The sequence below is a fragment of the Rhea pennata genome, chromosome 1 (genome assembly GCF_028389875.1).
Source record: "Rhea pennata isolate bPtePen1 chromosome 1, bPtePen1.pri, whole genome shotgun sequence".
NCBI classification, from domain to species: Eukaryota; Metazoa; Chordata; class Aves; order Rheiformes; family Rheidae; genus Rhea; species Rhea pennata.
The window spans coordinates 12,629,504-12,656,077 of NC_084663.1; the positions used below are offsets into that span (position 1 = coordinate 12,629,504).

The 26,574-nt window shown below is 38.2% G+C and overlaps 1 protein-coding gene across 7 annotated transcripts in view; it reads left to right on the forward strand.

Moving 5' to 3' along the window:
* MAGI2 (membrane associated guanylate kinase, WW and PDZ domain containing 2) overlaps window positions 1–26,574 on the forward strand; it is a 749,564-nt gene that overhangs the window by 201,834 nt on the left and 521,156 nt on the right. The window lies entirely within an intron of this gene.

Sequence of the window (26,574 nt, forward strand, 5' to 3'; positions counted from 1 at the left end):
GTTATTTATAGTACAATAGCACCTTGGTGAAAGACAATATAGCTGCTATATATAAAAAGCAAAAGAATTGGATTCTCTCTAGAAGTGTTTGTATTTTGTGTTCATTTCCTCATTTTATTAGAAATCGTTATAATTATATTATGCCAGGCGCCAACAGAAGCCAAATGGCTCCGCTGCTGGTGGCTGACTGGGTCGTGCAGTGCTGCTTGCCCAGGAGAGCCATGTGCCTGGCTCGGCTTGTGCCTGGAGCTGGTGCCCTCTGCGTGAGGCTCCCTGTCCCGAACACACCGCCTTCAGCAAGGGCATGCAGCACGTGCAGGGCTTGATCCTTCTGAAGCTCAAGCATGTTGCTTTGCATGATAGAACTTGGAAAAAAAGAGGTCTTCATCTGTTGGCACTAATTACAGGCTGCATAGATCTTGTAACTATAGTTTACTGTGAACCATCCCTGAACCATCATGTTGTGCTAGCAAGTGTTACGATGCTGTACAGAAAAAAAGTCATTTTCCTTACTGCTTAGAGATCTATCAGGACAAAAATTTTAGTATTCATAACACAGACCATATGACTTACTCGGCCATACTGAAAGACACCGTTGACTGTCCAGTGGGTTTTAACTGTGATGTGCTGTATTGCCTCCTGGAGTGATACTTCGCAAGATTCCCTCTTCTGTACTGCAGAAAAATAAGCTTTATTCAGACTAAAAATATCTTGCTGTGATGGAAATTCAGAAAACTATAAAAGCTGATTTAACTTAAATACCTCTAAATAATGCATGTACAGTAAGACTTAAACATTTGCTGTGTGCAACTAATCAAGTAATTCCTGTTTATTCTGTCTAAAGAACAATGATAAAATGTTGGCCTATGACTCAGACTAGAGGACACATGAGTCAACAGCATGCCACAAGACTAGTCCGTTGTCAAATCAATTATATCATTTGTGTTAGCAGACTTGCTAAAGTGCAAGTAATTACCTCACATTGTACTTTATAGAATTAGGTCAAAACTTTTTTTTACAAAACTGAGCCATCATACTTTACTGTGATGTTAGTTCGCTCAAAAGTGTTACAGCGTTACCTGAACTTCTGTCTTGGTGAGAATTCTTGCACACATCACTGCTTTCTAAAAGAATCTATGAATAATAAAGAAATGTATTCTTAAGCAAACAAGTCACTTAAAAATACATGTAATGTGAAAATTAAAAATACTCTTATCAAGAATCATCTGAGTTTATTCACATAGATAGACACACACGTCTCTCAATTTGGATGGCCTGGCCACTAGCAGAAATGCATTTGTAGCTGTGTTCACGTTCTTCCTGTCTGATAGAAACCTGTTAAAGTGAGTGTGTGTCCCCCCACCCCCCCAAGGGAAGTACGTCTGTGTAAAAAGGTCTCTTGGAACTTCATAGTAGCTCAGATGTGTTTGTTCAAGATGTTGTTATAGTTCCTAAAACTAAGCTGATAAATAAAGAGACCCGAGTAGGCAGAGATCTATTAAAATAAATTCAGTTCACCATTTTGCACTAGAACGACTGCAATGGGTGCCTTGTGGAACAACTGTCACTTCACAATTTAAATGTGGTTTTTTGCAGATACGAGTCCAGTGTGTTTCTGGGAAGGCAGCAGCAGAACCATTCCTGTAATTCTCTTGCACAATTTTTCCTTTTCTGTCCTAGGCTTTGTGTCCTTGCAGAGTATATGAGGCAACAAGCCCCCTAGAGTGAAGTGCGTGTGCTTTGGGTTTAGTTTCTCAAGAAGAGGGGGAATGAGTCAGTCTTTGCCAAATCTGAACTGATTCAAGTTCTACTAGCTGTGATGCTTGGTCTATAAAACTGGCTCTTGTATCTACCTCAGAAGTCTTTTGAATCAAATATGCAGATAAAACTGAAGCCATCTCTTGAGAACAAGCTGAAGACTGCCATCCCAAACCGTGAATAAATTGCTTAGCCAGTACCACCCTTTTAGATTTTCTGAGCAGCTGCTTAGATCTACAGTAATTACATACCTCTGCAATAGACTGCTGCCTCGGTATGTTGAAAGGGGGGAGAGGGGAATCTAAATTCAGTTCATTTACCTTCAGTGGCTATTCCACAGCTGAGATGCTAAGCTATGCCTCGTCTTTGTGTCTCTGTTTAATGTATAATTAAGGTTTCTTAATTGCATTTTAATACCACCTGGTTTTTCTTCTGCATGCTCCCTCTCGGTACACTTTATTCATTCTCAAGATGAATGGATATTTTTATTCTCTGCATCTTTGCAAATAGGTCATTTTCAGTTCTTTGTTTTTTAAATATAAAACTTACTTTAAATGACAAGAAAGCCTCAGTTTTGCAGCAGTATCCTTACAATATCTATCTGATATTTTTTATGGTAGACTTTTTTCTGTCTGTGCAATTTACATGGCTTGAGAGTCATTATACTACAACAACATTATTTCTTTATAATTTATACCTAAAGAGAAAACTTCAGAAGAAAAAAATCACAAATTCCTAACATTAGATGACATTTCATCTAAGGATTAAAAAGCTTAGCTTGAAAATTGTTTGCTTCTGCACAACTTCCTGCTACCAAGAAACTTTGCAGTAAAAAGGTGAAAAAAGGTGAAAAAATTTATAGAGACAGTCTTGACTTGGAGTCAAGAGTTTGAGTAAAAGTCTGGCAAAAATCCTCCTTTAGAGTCTTCATTCCTCACTGCCCAGGAACAATACATAGATTAGTCAATTCTTATTATTTATATATGCAGTATCTGTGCAGTTCTGTTGACTTCAGTGGAATTATTTTTGATGAAGAGTGGAAAAAGTGTCCTGGATGCAAAGAGCCCGTTGTGTGAATTGATGACTTCTTGTGCTAGAATTCAAATGAGAGCTTTTCAACTCTGCACAAACTTTTGAAAACAGAATATTTTCAGCAGAGTATCTTCTGCAGAGGAGTGCTGAATTCTGGTAAGTGTACCTTCTTTCCAGGAAATGTAAGGGCAAGAATATTGGTAGCAAGCAACAGGACCAAAAGCCTTGTTTCTTCTTATTAAAATTGATAGGAAGGTAGAACCTCTGTTGCTTTGCTTTGTGTTTAGAGATAATTAGTTGTGGAAATGGAGTATTGGAATAGAATTAGCCAGAGGACAGAGTAATTCATAAACAGTTAGAACTGAAAGAATTACAGCTGCAGCATGAAAAGCTCCTGGAAAAAACTCAGTGAATCTATGTTCCTTTTGCAAGAGTAAGCTTGACTAGACTTTTTTAGACCCAGATTCAGCAGAGGACTTCAGCACCTACTGGTTAGGAACTGTAGTCTTGGCATTTTAGATGTTTGATCCCAAGAGTGGATTCTGAAGACCAGAGTTGGGCATCAATATTCTCTCCAAGAACCATAAGATTGTAGTGTGGCTAAACCACTGGATGATGTCATGCTGTGTGACCATAAATGGTTCAAATCCAAGGATATGGCTTTTGTGAGAGTTTGACTGTTCAGAAATTACAAAGCAACAAATCAGCCAAGCATTTTAGTAAGCTTTCAGCAAGTTATTTCCTCTCTGCTGATATGTACAGTAATCTTAATAAGCATTCCTGGTGCAACAGACCATGAACGGAAGTTCGTAATATTAACTTGTTCCATGTCATCTAAATCACCATCCTTCTGCCAGGAGCACATTGCAAAAGTAATCTTGTAGTTGAAGACAAAGAGCGATGGTTGAGTCATACATGGGTCACTACAGAAATATTTTAAAGAATGTTACTGACTAATGGCTACTGTGCAGAACACCTGGATTTGAAAGTCATTATTTCTACCAGAAACCACTGTAGGAAAGTAACTCAGTATGAGGCTTGCAGAAGAGGTTAGAAGTTAACGAATTAGAAAGATGACTTACTAGAGCTTATACATACTTTGTTTCTTTTAATACATCACTTTCCACCCCTGCAAAATAGCTTCTAATGGTTTCTTGAGTGACCCCCAAGTCCTTACTCTAGAGACTACTTTTAACATTATTTTTTGATAGGTGAAGTGCATCCATATGTCTGTTTTATTGAATGTTCCCAATACTCTTTGGAAAACTGTGCTTGTGTTGACACTAATGTTATTTTGGCTTTCAGTTTCTTCACTTAAAACTTTCAAAAGATTAGTGCAGACAGATTTAGGATTAAATTAAGGTTTTGATCACAGTGTTATATGTATGGAGTAAACAAATTTAATATTTTGGTGGATGCCTGAAAAGAATGGATTAAAAAATTCTAGTTTTTGTGTTACCCTGTTAATATTGTGTCCTAAATCATATTTGGAATCAGTGATGATCTCAGTAAAAAACAAGAAAAAAAATTACTCCTGAATATAACAGCTTACTCTCGTGCCATGTTGTATTCTAAGAAGAAATTTAAATTGAAGTTTGGTATGTATTTTGGCAAATTTTGGTAGATAATTTGTCTAGGAAACTATCATGAAATATAAGTATGAATTATGATGAAAAGTTGAGAAAGAAATAAAGCAAGCGGTTTGTTGGACAGAGTGGTGAGAAAGTTGGTAGAAAGTTTGAAAGTGGGAGCACAATTTCACTGTGAGCACTCTTATGAGACACTTTGGTCTCTGAAGTGTCCAGCATTAACTTAGTGTACAATCTTCTTTTCTCTTCCTTTTTACTGGTCTTTCAAATCCCAGTTATATTTTATTCTGTCTAAAGTTATGTCCACAGCCATGCAGGAATGTGTCTGGAACAGGTTGCCCAGACAAACTATGGAGATATTCAAAAGCTGTCTGGACAGGGTCCTGTCTGCCATGCTCTAGGTGACTCTGCTTGAGCAGAGAGGTTGGACTGGATGATCTCCAGAGGTCCCGTCCAACCTCAACCATTCTGTAATACCCTGCATAGCTACAGTTAGACTTGCCAGGGCAGCAGAGGTGATACAGCTGTGACAGCACTGTGTTGAGCCTTACTGAGGGGCAGGACTTGCAGCTGAAGACCAGCTCTGTGCTACTGCAGGCTGGAGCTCTGGGAAATTTGGAGGTAGCCCTTGCACTGCTCCACGCACCAGCCTGCCCACATCTAGCCTCAGTCTCCCTGTGCTGCATGTGCTGAGCAGGACCTTCTCTGTGGACCTGCGGCACACTACAGTTGGGAACAGAAATCTCAGCCCCTCTGTGAGTTTTGGGAAGAAACAGACTGTCCAGGACAGTCATTCCTCCATCTCAAACATCTGCTTCAGAATGGGATACCAGAGAGGTGGTACCTCACTCTATTAACTGCAGAGAGAGAGAGGAGGGCTAGTCCAGACTAGATGTCTGACTATTAAATAGCTAAAGAAGAATCATATTTGTTCTATGTTACCATTTAATTCATCCCCAGTAAGTGAAGAAGGGAAGACCCATGAGGCTGAGAGAGTCAGGAGTCCCTCAGCTTTGTTCTTCAGGTTGTTCTTTTTTTTTAATTTTAACTTTCCTTTTCCAATATCTGTAGCATTAATTCTCAGACAAGTCAAAATGACATCTGGGAGTCCTTTAAGAGATTAAAAGCTGAAAGACAATGAAAGGAATAAGTGTATGATAGTGAAAAGGGGAAGGGGAAATAGGATCTCAGTAAGACCTGGGGATAGCCAGTGTCCCACGGTGGTGGTGGAGCAGAGTTGGACAGCCGGCACAGCAGTCTGTGTGCTTCCACTGCCCTCTGTGGAATTCATCATTTCAGAAGTTCAGACACGGGTATCTTTTTTTGCATCTGCAGTATGTGCTTCCAATTTCAAAACTGTCCTAAAGAGATTCTAAAGGGAACTAGAAATTTATACCCTTGCAGATAATACATCCACATGGAGTTCTTGTTTTTTATTATTAATAGAGAAGTAGAAGATGAGAAAGAGAGAAAATGGGGACAGAAGCAAATAGCTAACAACTGGAATAAAGTTGATTTAGCGACATACTGCCTTTTTGCTGTAACTCTTATTCCACCTACCTGTCATTCCACTTGTTTATAAATGCAGTATTTTCTTTCAGGATAATGTGAAATGGGAGCTACAGTACATTGGGAGGACAGGGAAAGGGGAGAAACAAACCAACTGATGAAACTTGTGCTAACAGCCTTATACATCTGTTTTTGTACAGTTGAATCTATGAGGTTGTAAAATGATTGTCTTAAAGAAAATCAGAGATTTTATATCTATAGGTATTGGTAAAGATCCTACCTTATTGGGAATTCCTAAGAATTTTCTGAGACTCATCATAACGTTTAAAAATATCTTATTGTTACAACAAAACAACGAAATTTTGTTATAGTATAGCGTGCTGAAGCTGAAACCTGGTAATGTAAAAACACCATGCAGATACTTTGCTGCAAAGACATTCATGTGGAAATCAGAGGTTATGCACACAGAGCAGCAGATTAGCTGTGAAATTTGATCTTATCCATTTTCTAAAGGTATGTGTAGAATTAGAATTTCCAAAGAGAGTAAATTTAACATTTGCATGGTCGAGAATGCAACTTCATAAAAATGCTATTTTTACAAATTGCTTTTAAATGATGTTTTCAAATGCAGATGCTACTGAATGATCTACTCATACAGCACCTCAGCAGGAACATATTAGACAGCCCAGGAGGTGCATACTTGAACTGCTTTCATTTTATGGAGGGAAGGGCAGCGTTATTCTAATTGACCTTCAGTGCATAAAATATAAGAAGCTTTTTGACCATCTAATATATTTCCAGGAACAAGGGAAAGAGAAGAATATTTTAAGAGGCTATGTATTTTACTAATACATTGGCTTTCTGTTGCATCTAACATTTTTAGGGTAGCTTTAATATCAGAGTAAGGAGCTATATTGGTCTCTATATGCTTTTATCACTTGTTAGGTGTTCATTCTTGCAGAGAAAAGTTATTCGCACTGCTGTAATATAAAGGAAGTTCCATTGATTTTTCTGAATATCTCTTTAGCTTCTAATGCACTTAGCAGGAGAGGACATAGGGGCCCTTAACAAACCCGGTTCTGTTCCAGAAATGCCTGTTGAAACCCCTTGTTCTCAAAACCCAGTGTCTGCTACAGCACTGCAGTATGTGAAGCACTATTTTTAACAAGTCTGCTACATGTTCCGCTGCTGTTTTCTGTCTTTTAATGAAAATATGGTGTAAAGGAATGTCTTATTTCACTAAAGCTATAGGTTTTTCCACAGATATTTTTGAAGGAATATAAGACAGTGTAATAAATGGAAGACTGTTACTGAATAACAGTACCTTTTATTATCCAAATTTAGATTGTTTTTAAAATAAAGTGTGTAACATCTGTAAAGAATTAAAGAAAGCAAGCAATGTTTACTCTTTCCCTCTTGAGATTTTCAAATAAAACATCCCAAAATAAAATTAGGTATCTCGTTTCCAAACACTGCTACTACTGGAAAATAATAATTAAAAAAAAAAAAAAGAAAGAAAGAAAGAAGAACTCATTTGAGAAACAGGCTCAGTCTCTCCTTATTAGTTTTTTTTTAGTTTTTTTCAGGTAAATGATAGATCATGTATCTTGGAGAAAGGACCAGCCAAAATATTTTTTTCTTCTTTAAATGCATAAAATCATTTGCAGTCAAGTGCATTTTGTGTAGTATCAGTTTTGGAATATGAAAGTAAAAATTAGCATACTGGTCAGAAAGGATCTTCCCTGTTTATGGAGACCAAAGCAAAACTGGTTCCTTCTGAAAGCAGTGGGAGCTCTGGATGCCGAAGGAATGTATCTTAACGCACTGAGTAATGAAAGCTTTTAACTGCTGTGCCATCAAACAAGGAAAAAAACACTATAGGAAGAATCTGCCCAGCACTAAAGTATCATCAATTTTATATGGCTGGTTATGTCAGAGGAGTAATTCAGAAGCATAACTTCTGAACTGACCAGGTCAGCAATGTTTCAGGCATGGGAGAACGCCACAGTGCCAGTCGGTCCTGGAAGGGAAGCCTTGGTCACACACAGGGTGGAACGTGAATGAGCTGCAAGACCTCTCTGCAGGCGCCTGTGGCATAGTTTAGAGTATAGGCTGGGGAAAGGAGAAGCAGCTTACTGTTGTCGTATGCTTAGAGAAATTGGTTAAGAAAATAAGAATTTCATGTTGGATCTGAACCGATGGCCTGTTTCTTTTGACATTGGCAGCTTTAACTTTCTTTTTTGCAGGCCTTAGATCTCAGGAAAAATAGATAGGAAAACTACATTATGTTTTTACTGAGAAGAATTTAGAAGTTAAGTAGAATGTCTAATATCATTTTTTTAACCAGAGTAGTCTTCTACAGGGTGCCAAATGCAATTCGGAAATTTCAAGTATCTTGTATTTGTTAGAATAATTGACTCGTTATTTTTTCCTTCTCAGAATTAATACATACTTTCCTCTATAAGTGTAGCAGTTATTGAACTATCTACAGAGTGCTCTAGGGGAAAAAAAAACGGCTACAATAACATTTGCCTTAGTAAAAAGAGTGGTGTAAAATATATCCCTGGAGTGTAAGGAGAATGTTAATGTTAGACAATTAAGCTTTCAGAAGCAGTGAAATGCCTGTTGGTTGAATGGTTGAATGAGTAGTGTGAGCTCTGCCCCTTGTGCACAAATGTATTCTGATATTCCTTAATGATGTGATTGCTTACAGTTTATCACTTAATATTATATGATGTCCTATATTTGTCTCTCGTAGCTCAGATCTGGCTCTATTACCACGTATGTCTAACAATCAGAGAAAATTTTAGAACCAAAATCATCTGATTTTATATTGGTTTTCCCATTATTTGTGCAATTTAAAGAGAGTGTGAAGTGGATTTTAAATGCTTTTGGGATCATAGTTTTGTACTCCCTTTGAATGTATCTAAATGTTAGCTGGAAAGGAAACCTAGTGGTGAAGAATCAAGATGTTTAGCACATCCTCAAACACCAATTTTCTCATAAAATTGCAACATTTACTTTTCCTGGATTTAAAATATTTAAGGATATACTTTTCAGTAATAATGAGAAATGTGATTCTACCATAGTATCTTTGTGCTGTAAAACATGTTTTGTTTTTCCTCAGATTTCTAAGCAACTTCACTACTAAGGCATGTGAGTACCTATAAACTTTAGGAAGGTGAGGGGAGAGGTATGCAAATATATGACTAAATGGAAAATGAGCTTTATAGAGATATTTGTACAGTTTTACTGTTGGTGCAAGTCTCATTTTCACATAGGAAATAATGTATTAGACTTAATTCTTTCTTTTTGTAAGCATGTAAGCATGTTTTGTTCTGCTTTATTTTCTTTCAATTTTTATCCTTGCCACACAGAGGTCACTGTGTGAAATGCCTTGTCCTGCAGCATGTGGAAAGTCAGGCCAGATGAACTAATGCTTCTTCTGACCTTGAGCTTCATGTGTTAAAAGGTATTTTTAAAATATAATGGAATGTGTTGGTCTGTAACGACTCATGGGATCCTTCCAAACCTACAGCCACAGTGCGATAGATTTGACTGTGTGTGTGATGCTTCTGCCTTCCCACAGAATATGTAGGCCGCCTGGAAACATAAAATTATATATAAAAAAAGTAATACTGAACTCATCTTGTGTACTCAGTTCCATGTTTACAGACATAAAAATTGTTCAGTGACATTTTTCTAACCCATTCATTGTTTTAGTAGCCTTTGGCTGCCTGGCTACTTTAAATCTGAAACTCTGAATAAATTACTTAAAAGTCCAGTATCTTTCAGTGATGTTTTTCTTGTGTATGATGTAGCAGTTGGCTGCTATCCCAAAACACATCAATTTTCCCCCCCCGTGGTGTCCTATTTTGGGCAAAAATTAATACATGGATGAATAGTAGTAATAGTAACAATAATAATAATAATAATAAAACCCTCTGAAAGTAGCAGAGGGTTACCGAGTATCTCTTCGGGTACTTGCTGGGGCAACAGATAATAGTTCTGCTGTAGAACAAAAGCAAAAATGAGGCATTAGTAAAGCATGAAGAGAAAGAATTGATAAAAACAGGAAAAACCTCTTTGCAATGAGAAATTAATTTTGTATTATTGCCAGAATGATTCTAATTCATTAATAGATTGTGATTTATTCTCAGCACAAATTAATCAAATTAGTAGAATCATCGTAATCTAAATTCCTCCCAACTCTTTACTGAAAAAGTTATGAATAAAATCAAAACCTGCTTTAGTCACTACTTTTGCCAAAATACTCAGTAAAATATGTATGTGTATGTTATACTTTCCACACCTGCAGCTGCTGGAAAGAGAGATAAAATCTATGATCATTTCAAAGTCTATTCTTCAAATTTTAGTGTACTGATATAGGATAGGCAATATAGTAACTTTATACAGAACTAATCTGCGTGCATCGACATTAGCATTTCAATTCAGAGCAGGAATGTTCTTTTGAAATAAATATCCTGATAATCCTTGATAAGTCACTTTTTAGTGCATCCTGCAAATCAGTCCCATGGGATTCATTTTTGGATGAGACTAAGCCAGAAAGTGTGGGATTACAAATGGCCTTTGAATTTGGTGACAACAGGAGCTAATACGAAGCAACCTGCCTGAAAGACGTATGGTGTGGACACTGTCCTCAACTGTTTCACTCTACCAGGCTGCTCCCAAGGCGCTGCACTGCACGGTTTACTAATCTAGATTTATCCTCCCCTTAATAATTTACACAAGCGTTCAGTATTAACTGATAATTTGGGGAAGATTCTACAATGCCCACAGTTTTCTGAAGTGTTAGCTTTTGTCTTGTCTTTCCTTGATACACAGCACTCCCTTTAGTGTTGAAATATCTCCGACCAAAGAAGCTGGTTGCTCCGTGTATTGACTAGTCCCTTTCTGAATTAGGTCATCTGCCAGCTCGTCCTTGACAACTGATGAATGAGTACATTTCTTTTATATGTCAGTTAAGGAAAAAAGACAGATCCTTTTTTATCCTGGTACCTTTGGTCTTTTGCTGATTAGAAAGATGCCCATAGACTGCAGTGCAGTGGAGACTACTGTATTCAATTTTCTTTAAAATTTCTCTCTTCTCTTTGTTTAATTAAAACACTGAAAATCAGAGACCTTTGTGTCTGTCATGGAACAAACAGCCAGTCTTTCTGACAATTTTTCCAAGCTTTAACCAACATTATACAATTAGAAACTTCTTAAAATGTTTTATTTTATTTTCCACGGGGCAAACGTGATTTCCACTTTCTTCACTTGTCAATTAAAACAAGAGAGTTCCTCAGCTCTTAAGTTTTCTCTCTCAAGAGCTTGGTGTTTTGATGCAGAAAGTATGTACTGGGTTTTGAATTAAATTGGCACAGAAAAACAACCGTAGCTTGCTTTAGATATTGCTGCAAAAGTAATCTGATCATTCACAAGGGCTCTCAAAGGCTATTTCATTTATGATATTCTTCAATTTTAAGCAGAAGCAATTTTTTCTTCCATATTACAATCTTAAAGTCTTTATGTTGGCCTGCCTGTACTATACTTTCATAGACATACGTAGATTTTTCCTTTTTTGATCAGATATTTCCTTTGCTCAGAAAACTATTAAATGAAACCTGTGCAAGGATATAGACACATTGGATTCATACAGATGCATATGGACCTATCTAATCCTCATACCAGCTTGTTAGCTTGGAATATCAGGAGCTTTGGCTCTTAGGAGATCATGTATGTTAGGGCTGCTCAAGTGAGACGACATGGCTGATGCTTGTGCTAGCACTCTTACCATGTTATGGCTGAGTTACCATGCTAGAAAGCAAATTGGTCTGGACAACAACAACAGCAAAAAGATAGGACAGATGGGAAAGACAAGAGGAGGATGTTGCAGAGGAAGAAAAAAGAAGAATAGAGAAGCTTAGAAGGAAAATGGAAGGAAGGTAAAAAGAAAGATACGGAGAAGTAGGAAAAGGTTAAAGGGCAAAAAAAACTAAAAGAAGCAATTCTAGAAAAGATATATGTATAAATTTCATGTCCTTAAGGAATGAATTGGGTTGCTGTGAACTGGAGTCTGAAAGATTTAAATTGCCCAGACTAGTTCACCAAGCTGACTAGTACTGGTGTTAAGTATTTGTGCAGAAATCTTCATATATTAAAATACCTAACATATTCCATTCCTCAACATAACTAGCTCATTATCAGACCTGTTAATAAATAAAAGATCATTAGGCAGGACATGCTCTTTTGTTGTTATTAATCCCCAAGCCATGTCGTCTTTTCAGATATCCGTGCAGTTGCTGAGAGGTTTCCATAGCGTAAGCCTGATGTGGTCTTTCTGTGCTTCTCTCATGTTAACTAATTTGTAATTTTGTTGGGGCCACTTGGCAGCTCAAGGAGCCTCCAATATGCAACTTCAACATTCAAATAGAAATTTCAGATGCTTTTCTGTGTAGTCTGGAGGGAGTCCTTGAAAAAAAGAAAATCATTCCTAAAGTGCAGTAGTTGATATAGTTTATATACTACACAGAAGATACATAGCACAATCATCGTATCTCCCTGCTTTGTGATCCTGCCTTGTCTGTTCTTCAACTAAAGCAACACAAAGATCTGCCCTCTGGCTGTATCTTTATTATCACTGCTCTGTCTGATACCTAATACCCCCCAAAAGTGAACGTAGACCCACTCTGGCATAGGCTTCATTTGAGCTTATTAGTATAGTGTAATTAAACAATCCAGTTTGCATACTAGCATTGCTCTGCATACTTGGCCCAAATGCACTGCTGTCCCAAAAGAAAAAGGTCTCACAGCTGTGTTTTGTAACAGTTAAGGTAAAATAATGTAAGTCAATTCTAAGTTCTGTTTCTTTTCAGTCCTTACATGTATAGAAGAGGATAAAGAAGATGATGAACAGCGGGTTTTTTTTTTTTTTTTTTTTTTCATTGTAGCTGCACAAGGATCCTAGAATCTGGCTCTTTATTGTTTTATTCTTCTTTGTTTGCTATGATCTTATAGAAAGAGAAAATATTTACAGGTTTCCTGGTTTAAAAAGAAAAGTCTCTATTATCTCTGTATGCTGATTTAATATGCCAAACATTGAAAAAGAAAAAAAAAATGACTGCTGGCATTTCTTGTATGGTATAAAGCTTACTTATAGTATACTGGGTCTGTGGCACTAGAAAAATAAAACGGAATAGGAAAAGCACATATCTGGTATTTTATGAAGTGTGCATCAAACTCTCAGTACAGAAAGCAGGTGAAATTACAGGCACATCCTCCTTGATAACAGTCGTATTAGAGGCACTTTTATAGCTTCGTGCCATATGCACACTGATACTGACCTTAATATGCACAGATAAAGATGGAAATGTGTAGCTATTAATCCACGCCTCAGTGGCTTGCCAGATACTTTATTGTCCCATGATTTTCGCCCACTAGCTTGCTGTTTTAATTAAGTAACAACAACTGTGAAATGTAATAAATTCTGTATGAAACAACTAAGAATACTTACAAGCTTCAGACTGTATTGATTTCAGGCCAGTAGATCATAGCCATGGGGCCAATGTGCCTGACGGATAAAAAAGTAAACCTAGAACTCCGTCACGTCATTTTGGCCTGCTGTTGTGACACCCTCCTGCTCGTGGGGATGCAGAGGGAGCGTTTTGATTCCGGCTGTGACGCTGGGCTTTGCTCCGTGGATCAGCAGGCTGGGGCACTGGAGCAGTGCAGCGGCAGGCTCTCCGCTGGAGGCGAGGGCATCGCTGCTCGGCAGGCAAAGCGCGTGAGCTTTCTGGAGCGCCCACCACCATCTGCCCGCCCGGAGCTCGGGGGAGCAGCGACGCTGGATTTCTTTGTTGAAACGTGTTATGTAAGCATGTGAGTTTTGCACAATGTGCTTTTGCACAACGCACAGTGTCTTTTTCAGCCATTTACATGTTCCAGCAGCACTGATTAGATCAACACAAGGGGACTCAGATAACCGACAGAGACTGTCCCAGAGTGTAACAGCTTCTTCTTGCACTGAGCAGCTGGTTCAGTGCTCTAAAAGCAAGTGCTGTCTTTATGCTGAAGTGCCTTACAACGTGAAAGGTAGCCTCGGTTGCCCAGAGATTGCTTTATTGGCTGGGCTTAGCAATATGCAATATTTTGAAAGTGCTTGTTGAGTGGCATTGCATAGAATTTCATTTTAATTTAAAAAATTAAAGATATTTTTGTAGCTGACTGAGAATACACTAATTTGAAACTACCTTGTCTCCATGTTCTGGGACTGTGGTTTTGTTGGCTGATACAGGTGCATGAGTTCATGCATTCAGTATCGCTGCTTAAAAGTGACAAATGGTATTGTCACTGCACAGAAAACACTGCCAGCAGCCAGTACATACAGATAATATTCTTGGTTGTCTACAAATCTCACCATTTTATTTGGTGTTAAATAGTTGTTTGTTTGTTTTTTATCTTGCCAGCTTATCTGTGAAACAAGGAGGAAGTTTTTGTTTAGATACAGGGAAGATAAAGAGGGGGAGTGCAGGAAACCTGTCCTCAGGGATAGCGATCCGGAGACAGGGCTGGAGAGAGGATGCCCGCTGTGCCGCCCTGCAGCCGCCCGCGCGCCTGGGTGCTGGTGCCGGGTGCCATACTTCTTTGTCTTCGTCTTTGCAGAACGCCTGCTCAGCGAAATAGCCTAGAGCCTGAGGCAGAACCATGGTTCCACTTGCAGTCTGAAAGGTCCTGATGCCTGTAGCTGAATGATCCTATGAACAATGTTGCTGGCTTTCAGTAATGAATAAGTAGGGTAAAATGTGAGAGAAAGTTTTCTAGTAATGTTTTCCATCAGTCCCCGATGGATAGTGATGCACAATACTTTTGAAAGCTCAGCAACTTCATTTTAATTTTCATAATGAATCATTGAATCAGTAAGGCTGGAAGGGACCTCTGGAGATCATCCAGATCATCCCTGCTCAGCAGGGTCACCTAGACAGGGTTGCATCCAGACAGGCCTGGAATAGCTCCAGAGAAGGAGACTCCACCACCTCTCTGGGCAACCTGTGCCAGTGCTCCGTCACTCTCCCAGGGAAGAAATTCCCCCTCACGGTCAGGCAGAACTTCCTGTGCTTCAATTTCTGCCCATTGCCTCTTGTCCTGTCATGTGGAACAACTGAAAAGAGTTTGTCCCGGTCCCCTTGACACCCTCCCTTCAGGGACTTGTACACATTGATCAGATCCCCCCTCAGTCTTCTCTTCCCCAGGCTAAACAGGCCCAGCTCTCGCAGTCATTCCTCTCCTCATAGGGCAGGTGCTCCAGCCCTCTGATCATCTTCGTAGCCCTACGCTGGACTCTCTCCAATAGTTTCATGTCTCTCTTGTCCTGGGGAGCCCAGAACTGGACACAGTACTCAAGATGAGGCCTCCCCAGGGCTGAGCAGAGGGGCAGGATCATCTCCCTCAACCTGCTGGCAACAGTCTTCCTAATGCATCTCAGGAGACCATTGGCCTTCCTGGCCCCACGGGCACATTGCTGGCTCATGGTCAATCTGTCATCCACCAGCACTCCCAGGTCCTTCTCTGCAGAGCTGCTCTCCAGCAGGTCAGCCCCCAGCTTGTACTGGTGCATGGGGTTATTTTTCCCTAGGTGCAGGACCCATCACTTGACCTTTTTGAACCTCAGGAGGTTCCTCTCTACCCAACTCCCCAGCCTGTCCAGGTCATCTGAACGGCAGCACAGCCCTCAGGTGCATCAGCCACTCCTCCCAGCTTGGTATCATCTGCAAACTTGCTGAGGAGGCACTCTGTCCCTTCATCCATCTAATGAAGTATTAGTCAACATTTTACCTAAATTTACTTTGATTGTACATCTTTCAAGCTTGACTAATGTGATGGATTGCACCAGAACATACTTTGGATGAGTTTTATGGTATGGTAAAAGGCACCATCTGTTATGCTGTTGTGCTACAATAGCTAATGACTTTGTCACGATAAAAGATAACATCACTAACAAATTAGAACCTTTTTCAACCTTTCTTCAAAACCTAACAAACTCCCTGTTTAATTTATACCTTCACTTTTCATTCGCAAACTCAGATCTATTCTTAATACCATTCTATTAAGCATTATTATTAATTAATCTTACAAGATTATTAATCTTATGATACTGTGCAAACAGTGAATTATGAGGTTTTAGCTGCCTTCAAGAAAGAGAATAGATTCACTGTGCTTTGTTCTAAAATCATTTTAAACAGTATATGCTAGTTTTGTTACAGATTCTTCTAGATTCTTTTAACTTTAGTTTTATAGTGAAATTGTGTGTTTCCATCTTTTTATAGATTTTTCATTTTTTTTTCTGACAGCCACTTATGTGATATTTAAACATCCCAGATGTCTTAGAAAGAATGCATCTCCTAAGCACAGAAAGAAAACCTATTTTTGATGAAAGGCTCCAGTTCTCAAACCAGTGCAAAAAGAAAACCTTAATCGTATTTAGCTAAGTTAAATATTTAATGCATGCTACAGTTTCAATAGGATTAGCAGTGCAGATTTTTGTAAAGTTCTAAATGTTATGACCACTGCTTGTCTAGTTATTTCTCGATTCATATGTTTTTAAGCCTAATAGTTGTCTGTTCAATCAGTATTGCAGCTTTCCTGCGGGAGAATGCCAAACATTTCAAACTTCAAGAGCAAACTTCATCTGCTCTTTCATCTTGTCTGAAATGCACTTTTCTTAGTGTGGAGCATTTGAATTGTGTATTATCACTCTGCAGTGCTCTTCTACAATGACTAAATAGTGCATCTGCTGGTCCTGTGCCCCTGGCCTGCAGTGGCACTCCACTCTTGGCTTGCAAAGGAGAGCGTCACTTCCTGAATCTGCAGCACTGCTTCAATTTGTTTACATGTGCTTGGAAATTTCCTCTTCCATTACCAACTGGGTACAACCCTAATTAACTTGTGTGACGGCTGCAAGATAGTATCACTGTGGACTTAAAGATGAAGGGAACACCACACTGAAATGAAGCAATCTAAGAGGACTGCTTCCTTTAATTCCAGTTGTTATGTGCTGTGCATAAAGCTGGACGACTATTCTTACCCTTATGATTATTTGTGTGTTTTGTGTTATCTTACTTTCTAATTACTGTGAAACATCTGTAAAGCACCACCCATTTCATTTTTTTAGTGATTTACTCTTGTTTTGACTTGATGGTAATATCACAAAACTTCATGCAGGAAAAGAGTTCTTGGAGAAAAAATATGCATCTAAGGACATATATATATGCAATTCCTGTCTCAGAGATTAGCAATAATTTTGTGTACTGTGCTTTGAAAGTTAAGCTTATCTATTGTAGATACAGTTTACACTTGTTCGGTTTTATGAGTACAAAGTCTGTAAAATGGTGTTCTGCTATTTATGCAACAATCTATCAGAAAGCCAGGAAGTAATATATTATGATAGTGATTTTTCACAGTACATTATGGGTTTAGACTGAGACGCTGTGAAGAGTTTAAAAACTCAGCTCCTATGGCTCAGATACTGACCTAAATCATATTTTTTAACTATTATTAGAAGTCATACAATGGTAGCCTCTGTGAGTTTACGTCCTCTCATAAATTGCATGTTACTTGGATTTTTTACTCAGATTAATCTTTCTTTTTTTACAGAATGTCAGCACACGATACAGAGCTTATTAATATGGCAGTATTATTTCCAGAAGCAAGGAAAATAAGTCTCTATCTCAAGCAATTAAATTTGTGCAGCTATGATTTAAGTAGAATACTTTTCAAATAACTCAAGTCTGGTAATACTATGCTACTCTACTCTTATCCAGGCTTTCATATTTTATTCAAATAATTGTCAAGCTTTAAACTAAGTTTCATCACAACTGTCTTCTGCAAAGGAGATAAAATTGAAAGAGTATTACAGAAAAAGAACATTTGTGTCCCTAGTAGATGAACAGCCATCTTCTTGCTGTATTCTTAGGAGTATTAAACAGAAGAGTTACTTTTCCATTAAATGTGAGGAGCAATTGCTGTCTGCTTTTAAGATTTTACCCATTGCAAAGCATTGAGACTGACAGCCTGTGTAGCTCTCAGCACAGGCTTTTGGGAACCAACCATCCAGAGAAGAGGCCAGAGAGGACTGTAAAGGTTCTAGATGTGGAAAGTAGGTGGCTTTGGGTATCGATGACATGTAGGTGACTGTTCCCTGAGGAGAACTGTGTGAACCTCTTTCTACCAGAGGTGTTGTGAGCTTTATGGTTGCTTCTCCGCCAGGCGAAACTCAAGATAGACAGTGGAGTTTCTCTGTTAGATGGCTCCCTTACAGCCCCAGGAAGCAAACTGACACAATGAGGCGTATTTTGTTCTGAGACAGAATGATTGAACCCCACATGCCACTGTTAGTATTCATTAGAGATTAAAGCTGCATTTGAGCTTTTCCAGATGAGTCAATTTGTAAGTGTGTTTTTCTAATGAGTGTGTCAGTAAGCAGTGCACAAAGAGAGCACTATTTTGGTTTTCCAAATAAATGCATATGAAAGTTTGTGTAGTTTGATTAAAAAATAAACTTCTTATATTGCTGTGATTTTTTTCCCTTTGGTTAACTTGTCTATTTAGACATTTATGGCTAGCATGGATTTTCCTAAAATTCAAAACAGCTTCCTGGCAATATATCCAGCATGATTAAGAATATGAATGCTTCTCTGAAGCTAAACCAGCCTTATTGGTTTTGTTCGAATATTTTTAACACATTACCCTCAGCCTCTGTTTCTATGGGTGTTCAGCTTTCTGTGCCATCCATTTTCTGAGGGGAATCTGACTTTAGAAGAACACCTGTAGGCTATTTTAGTTTCCTATTGCAGCTGCTCTTGTTGAACTCAGTTGGAAGCTTTCTAGGCTTTCTATCACTTTCTTAGAGATCTGTATATGGAAGTCAGTTAGCATAGCAAAGAGTGGTCCTCAGCAGATTCAGGCCCTGTTGTGATACCCTGTGATGTCCAAATGAGAGAGATTCCTGTGACTGGGAGCATCTGAATGCCAGGTTGCAATGGCACACCATATTGTCTAACAGTACTAAATACGGGTCTGTCTGAAGTAGGTCTTCTACAAATCTATTCAGATTTCAAGATGAGACGATTATCTATGCAGATATTGCTGGCCTCTAACTGTGCAAGCTGAGACTGTTTTTGACATACTTCATAAGTAAATTTATAATTCCTTAAAATTTAGTGTTTGTCAAAAACACATGTAGATGTAATTATTTCCCTTGCAGTGAGTCTTGTATGAACAATTACAGTCTTTTAAATATCTCAGTAGCAATCATTCATTAATGTTTATGTTGAAGTTATCAGTCAAATCAATGTTACTCTGGAGGCACCTACAAATATTTTTGTTCCATAATTCAGAAGTGTTGCTGTAGTGTATTTTAAAACTAGATTAGATGACAGTTCATTTCCAGAAAGCCTTTGTAGAGAAGAAGCAGCAGCATTCAAGCATCTTCTTTGTTTATCCATCTGCTAACTAAAACGGAGTGAAATATAATTCTGCTGAAAGCAGTGTGGCCCAGACTGTCCTCTGAGTTACATGAAGTACAGCTTGGCTTCTTTTTTACCAACCATTTTTGTCACAGTATTTCCCAGAGACTCCAGTCAAGAGCTGAATCCCTCATTGTGCTGGGCAGTCAATTAACTGAAAGGGCCAAAGTGAAGTCCCTTTCGACAGCAAAACAACAAAATGTTTTTACTAGTTAAAAGGCAGTTCTGTGAGGCTAGCAGGAGAGCTCCCATCTCTTAGGCAATGTTTTCTGGTGCTGGCAGTGTCTGGAAGATGTTGGTGTGTCTGGTTTTACTATGAAAGGCTGTTTCGATAGCCATGAGGACTGGAAATCTACTGCTTTAGTAAGCACTGAGGTTCAGTTGTCTGAGATAAGGTACAGGTGCAGTTGTGTGCGGTTCTAGTGACTCTCCTGCTGACACAGCCTCCAGTTGTCATCACACACCATGTTTTTGCTTCAGACATGGTGCTCACTATTGTCCTATAGTTCATACAGAGGCTTAAGGTTAGCTACAGAACTAAGAAAATAAATTCCAGATGCTCATTCATATTACACTCTTTCATATTATTCCAAGCGTTAACCTATCTCGCGTGTTGCTGGTATCACCTTGTTGTGTCCCACTGGTGTTGTCCTTACTCAGGCTGCCCCTGCAGTACCCACCACAGAGGTGGATGTGAGATGTAGGTGGCCTGAGCTCAGGTTGTCTTCAGGGGCATGGAGGTGGCCTGAGCTCGGATTGTCCTTAGCGATGCAGTGGTGGCATGGGATCAGGTTGTCCTTAGGTGATGTGGATACCTATGTTCAAAGCAGTGTGGGTCACAGTGGTAAGATCAGAGTGTGCATGAACCTTAGCCTGTTTCACTGGCCAGGGAGAACAGGTGGAATTCATCTCCCATGGAGATTAGGGAGTAATGTATTTGTACAGAGGCATGCGTCTGAAAATGAATGCTCTCATTCTAGCACTAAAAAGCACTAAAGAAAAGTATTCATTAATTGTTTGGCTAATTTTTTAAAAATACAATCTATAATCTGTTTATCGTACCAACCATATAAAGTTTATCCTATAAGCTCAACACTTACAGAATTCTTTATTTTAAATTCTTAAATTTAAAAATGCTGGGAGGGTGAAATCAAAGGATATCTCTAAAGATAGAAATATATGCGTATATGTGGTATATACAATATGCATATATATGATAGGTAATATAACAATAAGCAAAAAAATAATAATCTAATAATCAATATGCAAAGAGAAGAGGAAGTACTACTAAATAATAGGCTATAAAAAGAAGGCCATTTTCCCATTAGCAAGCTATTATCTCAAAATGTCCTTCACCATATATGCACATACAAGAACCACAGGATCTATGTTTTTTCAAAGACTTTACTCTTGAAATGTATTTACTTCTCCTGGATAATGAAATTATTGGAACAGTCCCAAGTATGAGAGAAAATAATTTTCTTTCTGAGGAGTCTAATTTTCCTGCATAATTCCCTCTTGGTTGTCTGTCACACTTTATCTTACTACAAATTCTACAGTGATGATAGCTCACCCCTGATGTTTTAAGACTTGCCAGATAAGAAGTCTAATGGACTTGGCAGAAGGTAGTGGTGGAAGTCAGGCAGATGTTTGAAGAAGACCCATAGCATTTAATCTGGGGATAGAAAAGTTTTGAAAATAAAATGCATAATCTTCAGTTGATGACTGGAATTTAATACATGTTTATTATAACGTACTAAATGTTTGTTGTACTATCTTCAGAATATTGTTACAGTGTTATGTATTTTACATGGAAATCTCAAGTAAATTCCAGAGTTTAATATGCCCAATATGAAATGATCAGTGAAATGCCAACATTCATCTTTATACTCCCCTGAGTATTAGATAAGTTTGGTGAGAATAATTTCCTTTAAATAATAGGCTTAGCTGTAGGCTATATTTTAATAATGATTCTTTCTAAAATCCAACAGAGTTTTGATATTACTCTGGAATTTTCATATCCTCTCTTAAAAATGGCTTTTTTTTGTTTCTTATACTAGCTTTAAAAAGCATTACAGCAAAGCATCTCATACTAGTACTAAAATGTTAAATGCATGACATCTTTATTAATCATATGCTAAAGTAAAACGTACTACATGTGGTTTAAAAGCATTGTCTGTACTACAAACACTACTAACTTATATGGGTAATGTTAAACATCATCAAAAAAAAATATGTGTGGTGGGCATACTTTACCTCTCTGTGCTGGTGTTAAGGAGGGGAAAGTTGTACATTTAAAAACTCTTCAGTCGCCGTAGGGAGCTTGCTGGGAGAAGCGTGCCTAGGCAGACGTATTTCAGTGCCCTGGCTGACGCGGGGTCCTGTCGCAGTTAGATTCTGCCTGCCCTGGTGACTGTTCGAGCTTGCTCTGCTGATTTCCTCGCATATGCCCCTCTAGAGCTGCATGGCTCTGCAGAAGGGGACTGAAGGAGGAGGACTAGAGATCACGTCAGGTTAGGCCTTATATGCCAGAATGAAAGGAGTCATAGAGAAGTTGGTAGGTAAACAGGCGTGGTATCACTGAGTTGATGGGGATGATCGAGAGGGGTGCTGATGATGTTTCGGTATTCTGAATTCTCTTTGGACCATTTCCAAAAATAATCAGAGCTGAGGAATTTGACCATATATGCAGCTTTTTATTTATGATGGCCTTGAGTTGTTGATAGATCTTGGAGAGAGAATCACAAAAAATTTCTTCCAGCCACTTTCACCTGAAGATTTTTTCATCGCATCAGTAGAGAAAAGAGTTAATAAACCAGATAGTTATGAAACCTGGTTTAAAGAAGTTAGATCACTCCCATTCAGTATAGTGATTGAAAGATCAGTTTGGATCATCTGGGAATGGTGAAGGAGAAGTTAGTCTGGTGTGTAGCAACTGCAAGTGTTCCACCAAAGAGGTACACAGTACTTGAGCTGTTCTCAGATGTCCACAGAGGCATATTGTATTAGTAATATACTGTTCCAGGTAGCACCTGAATAAATATTTGGGGTGAGATTCTCCAATAGTATAGTCCTACTGAAGCCACTGAAAGCCAGTTCAGCCAAGCCATTTACTCTTGCCAAATACCTGCGCTGATGATTTATAGGCAGAAGTAGAAACTTGTTGAAAACAAAGGGAGACAGATTGACACAGGTAGGATGATGGAAGAAGGGAGGTAGTTTACACACACTAAGGCCATGAACTTGTCTGTTTTCACAAGGTAGAGATCCTAAGTAATTTAGCTTTATTTTTCTGAGGCACATAGGTCATGCAAAGATGCAAATCTACCCGTAAGAGGCTTGCTTACTCATGGACTTTTCTAATCAGGAGTATTTATAGAACCCAGGAAACCTGAAGTCTTTTCAATTCTAATCCTAGTAAATAAAATCTCCAAGGCAAATTATTCATGGCTGAGATGCAATTGATTATACTGTTCAAAAGCAAATAACCTGCCATACCAGGTTTTGCGAAGTCACTTCACTGAAAGGTTGTGATATAAATGAGAAAATAGTAATGCATGAACATTTTCAAAAATATCTGTAGAGAAGTTATAACCATAAAAATTGTGATAAGGGTAAGAAATAAAATATTTAGAACTAACATTGTGAGGACAATAAGAGGGACATTAATGTTTTGCAAGCAGTCCTTCACTGAAAAATAAAATTCAAGAGTGTACTCCATCTGCAGCGTCTGTGGCTTACCAAGTGGAAAGTTACCAAAAACCACTTAAAATATTAAGGGCTAGATAAAATTGTAAACCTCCTTACATTTATCTCTGTCATTTTCTCAGAAATGACAATTATCCTCTCCAGCTTTGAATCTTTTAATGAGCTACAAACTGTTTAATACCCTTTTGTATGTGTGTTTTTATTGTATTTCTTTTCCAATTGGGCTTTGCTGCTAGTTTTTGAGAAGGGAAAGAAACTTGATAAAAATATATTCAAACACTATAAAGAGATATACTTTGCTCATTAAATTCATGAGTAACATGCAAACAAAGCAGTTTTTAGTTTAGCCAAGTGTATCTAATTTTATAATCTGTAGAATCAAATTCAGTCATGGTTATGGGTTGCCATCAGGATTGGTAGCTGCACCTAAAACAAACTTTATGAAAGAGGTCATTACTGAAAGTATTTAATTCATGTCCTGTATTTCCCAGCTAGCAAAGCAATGGGATTCTTTGTAGAGAAATGGAACTGAAATATAGTATAGGCCTTAAACCAGGAGAAAAAAACAATCCCGCATGGCTGCAAGCCATCAAAAACTCTGTAGAGTCAGACTCCTCCTTTGGCAGCGGTCAAGGAACATTTTTAATTGCAATCTCTGTGTTGGGTTTCCAAACCCACACTGTGGCTGTTCCTTTTACTCTCACACAAGGTGCATGGGATGCAGCCCTAGTGAAGTGAATTTTGAGCTCATCCTCCCCGTGAGCTGCCCCACTGGGCATCACGGGGCTGGTGGTTGCGCAGGCATCTGCCGTAGTGGAGCGACGGCTCTCTGCAGCGTTCTGAGGCTGCTGTGGCAGGTGAGCAACAGAAACTACAGATTTGTGCTCACAGCAGCATTTATTCAACATCTCAGTGGTTTTAAATGTACAGTGGAAAGAGAAAATAACAGGAAGTTGAGTTGTATAGAGACCCAGTCAGTCCTGGGTACCAGACAAACATCTGTAGGTGTTGCATGGCACCACTAAATAGTGCAATATTACTACTTTCCTGTAAAAACAATTAATGTTTCTCTCTTATCACTCATTTTGCTATGTACTTTTTGACAACGTCACAGAGTTTCTTTTCTCCTTCCAAAACAAACCAGTTGATAAGATTTTCAGTCTCTTATATCAGCCTTTTTAAGGACATTATCCTATTATTATTCCTCTTTTTCTCGTGTTATTCTTCATTTTTATCATACATAACTTGAGATCAAATTCACTGCTGTTGAATCGAGGCTGTTTTACATTCTTGTGAATCAGTGTAGTTTATTGCTAAAAGTCTTAGGGCCCCATACTAGTACATGACAGATGTTAGATCTTGTAGTTCAAAAGGATGAGACTACTCAAAAGCTCATGTCCCAGCGTTATAAAGATCTGGAAAGCACATCTGGAGAGAAATAAAGTATGCTTTTGACAAGCATCAGGTAAAACAACAAAGCTTTTTAGGGGAATAAAGCAGAAGAATGACAACTAGGGTAGGGGGCCTTTGCATCTGCTTGTCAAGACTATAAAACTGCCTATATTATGGTTTTAGCCTTCCAGGATGAAAAATTCATTGTTATACCAAACTCAGAAAAAAAGTAGCATATGCCTAAAGAAATTAAAAACCTCAATTAAATCAGAACACAGAATGACTTTCAAAGAGGGAGAATTGCCAATTGTACATATGCTGTCTGTAGTTCATGTGACTGCTCCTTAAAATAGACTTTGGTCATCTTGCAAAATACACACAGCTATCAAGAAAATTTTGATACATTTAACTTGAGCTAGGATGCTGATTATTTTTTTTTGTCCTGCACCACGTGTAAGTCCTACTGCTGATACAAACTTTTGCTTTTGAATCTGTATGTAGCAAATTGAAGGCTGTAGGCAACTTCTACTGTAAGTACATATTTTTAAACTCTAGTTCGGAGTATGCATTTTGCCAAAAACACCAGCTGATGGAATGCAATGTTTAGGACGTTGTAGTACATTTGTTACCACCTGGTGAAGTAAAAGGCGATGTTTGAAGAAAAAGGGCGAAATGAAAGAAAACATACTTTGAAGGTCAGAAATTTGTATAGGTTCCTAAACTTACTTATGTCATAAGTTGAGTGATTCAGGTTTATGTCAGTGGGCAGGCTACAGCTGTTGTTCTCGAGCTGGCATTTTCTCAGGCTGCCAGAAAGCATCTGCATCACTGGGCATGTTCTGTATATTAGAGCAAGAAGAGCAAGAGCTGCAGGACCTTTACTCTCTGCAGTTACTAAGGAAGGACAGCTAATTCCAACCGGGAGCAGAGCAGCTCTCTGCAGCCTCCTCTAGCCCTTGCCTGCTCTGAAATCTGGTAAAAAATTAGCAGGAGTAATGGGCTGGTCTGCACAGCGAGAAACAGGGTTCGTTGTACCAAAGTAATGGACTGAGTAGCTCAGCTTCAATCCTGGAATAATATCGTATCTGAGAGCTGTATGGAAGTTGTGACCATCTGGGAACCTTGCATGCAGGTAATTTTTTTGTGTCTGCTAGGAATACAGGCTTTTTTTTCTCTTTTTTGGTTATGAAAGTCTGCTGCTTTTTGCCTTTAGGTAAAGATGACAGAATTTATTTGTAAGCTTTTTATAAACCTGGGGAAAAAAAAAAAAGGTTTTGAAGTTACTGACAAAAAGCAGCAATAGTGAGATTATCAACTTGTAATGGGCAGATAAATAGGAATAGCTGTAAGGAGAAATATATTTTAATTTTCTACCATTTGTGGTGTGCAGTGACTTTCAATATAATAGAAATAATTAGGTGGGAATGTTGTTTGTTCCTTTTTTGCAGGAAAATCTTTATATAGTCCATGTCAAAAGACTTGGCAGAGGTTCAATAGCAAATGCCATTTGAAAAAATGATTCAAGGTTGAATGTATGAAGCAACAAGTTAGAAATCTATCAGACTGCAATTTTTCATCTTGGGAATATATGTCAGAGCTTAGTGTAATAATGATTTTCTATACTTTTTTTATGACAGATAGTATTTCAGAGAAGGAAGCAATGCAGTTATTTATAGACTTTTTCCCATAATTATAAACATGATCCATACTCCAGGTTAAAAGAGATGGAAAGGAACTATATCTGGAAATGTTTATTAATCATATTACATTTGATTTATATATCTGCTTTTAATAATGGAAAATGAAATATCCAGTCGCTAGCTGAACAATGCTTAAAGTTGTTTTGTCCTCAAGTTATGGTAAAATTATCTAAGGTAGGATTTTTAACTCAATTCTTTTTTCCACATACGTTTGCAGTGTTATGCTGAGATGTTATATGGCTAATGACTGTTTTCTGTGGTAGAAATAAAGTATGTGCCTTGTTTACTACTTTACATCTTTCAGATGTGAACACCATTGCAAATAAATATGACAAAAGCTTGTATGTTATTTTTATGATCATT